We start from the raw sequence: 7,807 nt of genomic DNA on the forward strand, positions 1-7,807 counted from the left end.
TGGTTCCACTCAGAAAATAATGAGGGTGAGTTACCCACGGCATAAAAGCTGTGGAAGTCTGAACATCGCGGCCTTCTCTCACCTCAACCCACTACTCCATGCTGCACATCTGGTGGAAGAGGAGCTGCTCCTTGAACCTCGTCTCCCACAGGATGCAAACATTAGAAAGAAATGTTCTCAAGTCAAAAACATTTTCGCACATTCCTTTTTCAAAACCTGTCACACATGTTGGTGTAATGCACATAAAGCTGTACCATGGTTATTGTCTCTGAGGCTGAAGTTTTGTCTTACTTTTGCAGCTACACATCTACATTAGCTTACTGGAGAGTTTCCTGTGCAACACAATAGGCAAAACTAAAAAACATATGAATAAATAATTGCGCTTGTTTTCCGATGTATTGTACCCCTTTAAATTGTTTCACATTTTGTCACGTTGCAGCCACAAATTGTAATGAATTCACTGGCATTTATTTGACTAACACAAAAAGTGCATAACTGTAAAGTAGAAGGGAAAAGAACTGCTCCGTCACATCATCCTCTTCCTCCCTGAGTTTGACAATGTGCGGCAATCTGGACAGGTAATCAGCCACCACATTGGTTTTGCCAGATCGATGATGAACACTGAACCTAAATGGTTGCAGTGCAAGGTACCATCGGGTGCGCCTACTATTATGGTCCTTCATAGAATGTATCCAGGTCATGGCTCTGTGGTCTGTTTCTAGGTCAAATTCACATCCCAACAAATAGTATTTCAGGCTTTCTAGCGCCCACTTGATGGCCAGGCCCTCTTTCTCTACAGTAGAATACCTGGTATCACGTGGGTGCAGCTTGCGGCTAAGATATAACAGGGAATGTTCATCTCCTGGGTCCCCTTGGGCCAGAACTGCCCCCAAGCCATCTGCAGAGGCTTCCACCTGTACCACAAAGCTTTTACCAAAGTCTGGGCTCTTCAAAACAGGAGAAGAACAAAGCAGTGCCTTCAGGATATGGAAGGCCTTCTCACATTCATCTGTCCAGATTACTGGATTCCTTTGGTATTTTCCTGTCAGCAATGTAAGTGGAGCTGCAATAGTTGCAAAGTGGGGTACAAAGCGTCGGTACCAACTGGCCAATCCCAGAAAAGATCGCACCTCTTTCTTGGTACGAGGTCAAGGACAGTTCTTGATTGCCTCCACTTTATCCACTTGGGGCCGGATCTCTCCTCCTCCCAAGCAATAGCCCAAGTACTGTGCCTCCTTTTGTGCCCACTCGCACTTAGAAGGGTTGAGGGTTAATCCTGCTTCCTGGATCTTTCTCAAAACAAGGGACAAATGTTGGATATGCTCTTCCCATGAATTACTAAAAACCACCACATCCTCATGGAAAGCTGCACTGCAGTGATCACAACCCAAGAGAACTTGGTCCATCAGCCTCTGGAAGGTGGCTGGTGCCCCATGTAGCCCAAATGGCATCACCGTAAACTGGAACAGTTCAGCTGGCAGTCTGAAAGCTGTACAGGTCCTTCTCAAAATATTAGCATATTGTGATAAAGTTCATTATTTTCCATAATGTCATGATGAAAATTTAACATTCATATATTTTAGATTCATTGCACACTAACTGAAATATTTCAGATCTTTTATTGTCTTAATACGGATGATTTTGGCATACAGTTCATGAAAACCCAAAATTCCTATCTCACAAAATTAGCATATCATTAAAAGGGTCTCTAAATGAGTTATGAACCTAATCATCTGAATCAACGAGTTAACTCTAAACACCTGCAAAAGATTCCTGAGGCCTTTAAAACTCCCAGCCTGGTTCATCACTCAAAACCCCAATCATGGGTAAGACTGCTGACCTGACTGCTGTCCAGAAGGCCTCTATTGACACCCTTAAGCAAGAGGGTAAGACACAGAAAGAAATTTCTGAACGAATAGGCTGTTCCCAGAGTGCTGTATCAAGGCACCTCAGTGGGAAGTCTGTGGGAAGGAAAAAGTGTGGCTGAAAACGCTGCACAACGAGAAGAGGTGACCGGACCCTGAGGAAGATTGTGGAGAAGGGCCGATTCCAGACCTTGGGGGACCTGCGGAAGCAGTGGACTGACTCTGGAGTAGAAACATCCAGAGCCACCGTGCACAGGCGTGTGCAGGAAATGGGCTACAGGTGCCGCATTCCCCAGGTCAAGCCACTTTTGAACCAGAAACAGCGGCAGAAGCGCCTGACCTGGGCTACAGAGAAGCAGCACTGGACTGTTGCTCAGTGGTCCAAAGTACTTTTTTCGGATGAAAGCAAATTCTGCATGTCATTCAGAAATCAAGGTGCCAGAGTCTGGAGGAAGACTGGGGAGAAGGAAATGCCAAAATGCCAGAAGTCCAGTGTCAAGTACCCACAGTCAGTGATGATCTGGGGTGCCGTGTCAGCTGCTGGTGTTGGTCCACTGTGTTTTATCAAGGGCAGGGTCAATGCAGCTAGCTATCAGGAGATTTTGGAGCACTTCATGCTTCCATCTGCTGAAAAGCTTTATGGAAATGAAGATTTCATTTTTCAGCATGACCTGGCACCTGCTCACAGTGCCAAAACCACTGGTAAATGGTTTACTGACCATGGTATCACTGTGCTCAATTGGCCTGCACACTCTCCTGACCTGAACCCCATAGAGAATCTGTGGGATATTGTGAAGAGAACGTTGAGAGACTCAAGACCCAACACTGTGGATGAGCTAAAGGCCGCTATCGAAGCATCCTGGGCCTCCATAAGACCTCAGCAGTGCCACAGGCTGATTGCCTCCATGCCACGCCACATTGAAGCAGTCATTTCTGCAAAAGGATTCCCGACCAAGTATTGAGTGCATAACTGTACATGATTATTTGAAGGTTGACGTTTTTTGTATTAAAAACACTTTTCTTTTATTGGTCGGATGAAATATGCTAATTTTGTGAGATAGGAATTTTGGGTTTTCATGAGCTGTATGCCAAAATCATCCGTATTAAGACAATAAAAGACCTGAAATATTTCAGTTAGTGTGCAATGAATCTAAAATATATGAATGTTAAATTTTCATCATGACATTATGGAAAATAATGAACTTTATCACAATATGCTAATATTTTGAGAAGGACCTGTATAACACCTGGAACTCTTCTCAAGCGGAATCTGCCAGTAGCCTTTACATAAGTCAAGTGTGGTGATGTATTTGGCAGTTACAATCTTCTCCAACAGATCATCCACTCGAGACATTGGACAAGCAAAAACTCTGAGATTGCATTGTTTTCTGAAGTCAATACATATCTGCAGTGAACCGTCCTTCTTGAATGCGATGACGACTGGACTACACCATTCTGAAATATAAGGTTCAATCACTCCAAGTCTCAGCATTTCTTTTATTTCAATGTGCAATTTCCCCACCAGTTGTTGGGGGACCCTATAAGGGTGCTGGCGAATAGGCGTCTTATCCTTCAGCCGGATGTCGTGTTGAGTCAGGGTGGTTTTGCCTGGAATGGGTGAAAAAAAGGTGGAGACTTCTTTAAATACATCTTGAAGTTGTGAAAGTTGTTCTGCTGCCAGATGTGTCAATCTAGGAATGGTAATCAGACCTTCGGTTTCTGTGTCCTCCTCACCTTCTAGGCTGACCCTTTGAACCATCAGAGCTTTCATACTGTGGTGAAATGGTGACTCTTTCCATTCTTTCAGTAGGTTGACGTGGTAAGTCTGGTCTCTCTTTTTCTTGTCTGGATGGTGTACCTCATAAGTAACAGGGCCCATCTTCCATCTTCCAGTTGATTGTATATGGTCGCTACCATTTTGCCAGAAATTTATTGCTGGAGGTGGGAAGAAGCAACAGAACCTTTTGCCTAGGTTGAAACTCACGATAACGGGCATGTTGGTCATACCAAGCCTTTTAGTTCTTCAACACCTCACGTGAGTTAAGTTCTGCTTCTTTCTGGTACTTTGACAGTCATTCTCGCATCTCCAGCACAAACTGGATGATCTCTTTATTGTTTTTACATGCCGGTGGTGCCTCCCACTTTTTTCGGAGCAAATCCACAGGCCCCTGAACATCCCACCCATAGAGTAATTCAAAGGATGAAAAACCAGTAGATGCCTGTGGAACCTCTCTATAAGCAAACAGGAGGAATGGCAGCCAATGATCCCAGTCCTTTCCAGTGTCATCCACAAACTTCTGGAGCATCCTTTTTAATGTCTGATTAAATCTTTCGACAAGACCGTCAGTTTGTGGGTGGTATGGTGTGGTTTTTATTGGAGCAATACTAAGCTGTTTGTAAAAGAGCTTCATTGCTTGGAGGTAAAAGTTGTGCCTTGGTCAATTATAATTTCATCTGGGATCCCAACCCTAGAAAACAGCTGAATCAAAGCCCGAAGGACCATGGGGGCAGAGATGGTACAAAGCGGAAAAGCCTCAGGAAACCGCATAGCATAATCAGACATAACCAAGATGTAATGATGCCCGCTACTGCTTTTTATTAATGGACCCACAATGTCCATTGCAATCCTGCGAAAGGGTGTGGAAATAAGTGGCAGGGGTTGAAGCAATGCCCTGTCAGCTTTGCGGGTGGTAGATGTTTTTTGACATATAGGGCAGGTGGCGTAGTAAGTCTGAATATCAGTGTACATTGTTGGCCAATAAAAGCATGCACTTCTGCGTAGATATATTTTATGACGACCCAAGTGTCCCGCCCATGGCAGTGTCTGTGCTAAATGCATGATGAAGGGTCTACATCTAGCAGGGATTACCAATCGTTTACACTCATTTTCAATATTATACAACACATCACCTTCAACAAGGAACCTTGGTTCACCCACACATTTCCCATTTTCTTCTCTTTCAGCTTTGAGAAACAGTGGTTTCAAACTATCATCCTCTTGCTGTAAAAGAGATGTTTTCTGGTATATCCCACAATGAATCTATTTTACCAGGTTCTTTTAACCTTAACTGTTTCTCAAAACGCAGTTGGCTCCGTGTTTCTCTTGGTCCTTTTGTGCCACCTTCACACAGACTACTGTCACTGTAATGGTTGGACACCGGACTGGGCTCTAGTGACCGGTGGACAAGAAACAACATTCACATTTGGACGTGATTTGATTACGCCCACTTTTAGTCAAGCCGCCACAGGCAGCCGGAAAACGCTACATGAGTGAGTACAAACTTATGTCGTTATGTTTAAATGTGAATGTATCAGTACCGATTTCTTTGTGTGCCTCCGAGTGTGCACCCTTGGTCGCCACAGACTACAAGAAGGAAAGATGAATGTGTAATGGGACATGTAGTTGAATGGGTGTGTAGGCACGTGCATTGTGATGTGTGTGTGTGAACAGGTGTGTGCATTCTATCAACGGAAGGGACAGAACTGCTCCGTCACAGAAGTTTAAAGCAGGTTAAGTTATAAACATTATCCCTACTGTCCTGTCCATCCTCTGAAAAGGAAAATAACTTAAACTTAAACTTAAAAAGAGATTACCTAAACTGACAGGCTGGGCAAAGAGAGCATTAATCAGAGATGCGGCCAAGATGGCAATAGTAACTTTGGAGGAGCTGCAGAGATACACAGCTCACGGGGATGCATATTTTGACATTAGATCTATTGGTTGTACATTCCACAAAGCTGACCTTAATGGAAGAGTTGTAAGAAGAAATAAAGAGTTGATTTGTTGAATTGAATTTGTCAGGATGTGTGCCATGTCTGTCTGTTTGGTGCTATTTCTGTTCTTCTTCTTCTTCTGTGTTATTTTTTGGCAGTTGGCAAATAACGTTATGATGTGCATTACCGCCACCGACTGGTATGGAGTGTGGTTCTTCATGGTTTTAAATCTTATTTACTATTACAACAATCAAATTCTATTTATTAATTTAGTGCTTTTGAAAAATCTAATTATAATTTGAATATGCTTGCTACCTAAACTTCTTTGCAAAGTATCTCTCAAAATAAAATTTTCTTTAATACCTACAAATTCTCTCCTTAAAATTGTTCTTTCTTGTTCATATTTCTGACACTTCAATATTACATGTTCTATTGTTTCCTCCTCTCCACAATGATCACATTTTCCTGTATTATGTTTCTTTATCTTGAACAATGTAGAATTAAGTCCTGTATGTCCTATTCTTAATCTTGTAATTAATCTTTCCTCTTTTCTACTCCTTCTTCCTGTTCTTACTTCTCCTACTATCTTGTTGATTCTGTAAAACCATCTTCCTTTCCTTTCTTCATCCCACCTTTTTTGCCACTCTTTCCTGATTCTCTGTTTAATTATATTTCTTGCCTCCTATTTCTGTTCTTAGCCTCTAGATGGCATTTGAACCGGAAGAGAGGTGACAGGTGTTCTCTATCTCCTTGATGATCTGCTGAGGAGTATTTAAGGAGGAGGCTGCCAGCAACTCACTGCCAGAGTGTTGCCCTTTGTGGTACAACTCAAGCCACATTACCTTTGCCTTGATCTTACTTTGCTTTTTGTAATTTTGGATTTGTTGCCTTGCAGGTTACTTAAACCTGACCTTGCCTTCAGCATCGATCACTGCCTGGAATACCGTCTTCTGGAAAGAGACTATCCAGCTCCATGAACCAAGACTCAAGCCTCCAGTTACCTCATTGGATCATACCAGCTGGCAGCCTCCTGATTCCTTCGTTCCGTGGATCTCCCTCTGTGAACCCTGTCCACCCTCCTTCTTCCATTGCACAAACTACAGAAACTCTAGGACCATCTATCATCCTGGCACACCAGTGTTCACTGTCTCCAGTCCCACGGATAATCAACCTCCTGGTCTCTCCACTCCCCTCTGGCGGATCTCTCCTTCAAATCCATAAGGCAGAAATATCATTTGAGAATATAGGTCCAGAGTTTCCCCTTACTTACGGTTCTGTTTATTTTACAGTTGGTATCCTGGTTCCAGTCTCCTGCACATTTCAACATACTGTTAATAAACTCCTTACCGTTAAAACTCTGTCTCCTGAATTGCTTTCTGCATGTGGGTCAAATCTGTTCAAAACATTATGACAGAATTATTGAATTGAATTGTTTCATATAAAGTGCCGAGTGAACATGTGAAAGAAGGTCAGATGAGACCAAAACTGAACCTTGTCAGCCTACATGCAAAATGCTAGGTGTGGTGAAATACTAGCTCTGCACATCACTCTGAACACCACGTTTCACCATCTCTATGGTGTAACATGGTAGCATTATGCACTAGGGATGGTTTCCCAAAAGCAGCAGGGAAGCTGGTCTAAAGTATTGGGAGAATGGATGAACAAAATACAGGACACTACTAAAAGAAAATCTGTTAGAGGCTGAAAAGCCTAGTCAACATGTAAACCTAAGTCCAATCAATAATCTTTAGATGGGCAGATACACGATTCCTGTACAAAGCAAATGATATACCAGAGAGATTCATTTCAAAACTTCTGAATAACGGCAAGAATAGCCTCAGCTGAAGCAAGAATTATTTTACCTAAATATAAAAAAAAAATGTAAAAAAGAATTTCAATCATAAACACAAAATAGAAAAAAACTAAGAAATTCATTTTGTGAACAGAAGGAATAAGATGCTGAATAAAGTTTCATCCATTTTGTATGCTGTTTGCATTGGTAATGCTGATTCCTTCGTCTTTCTTTTTACAAAATTAAGAAATGTAAGCCTTTCCCCTGTCTTATATTTCTAAATCAAAGGGGTGTTACAGTAGATCCAGACAGTTTCGGGAGTCAAATCATCCATAGTCAGCACAGCTGAACTTTATGTACTTATGAGTTTACCCAAGCATTTGCCACTTAACATGAAAGAATGATTGCATGCATAGTCTCTTCCAATCATGGGAGT

This window comes from Girardinichthys multiradiatus, chromosome 12, assembly GCF_021462225.1.
Source record: "Girardinichthys multiradiatus isolate DD_20200921_A chromosome 12, DD_fGirMul_XY1, whole genome shotgun sequence".
Taxonomy (NCBI): domain Eukaryota; kingdom Metazoa; phylum Chordata; class Actinopteri; order Cyprinodontiformes; family Goodeidae; genus Girardinichthys; species Girardinichthys multiradiatus.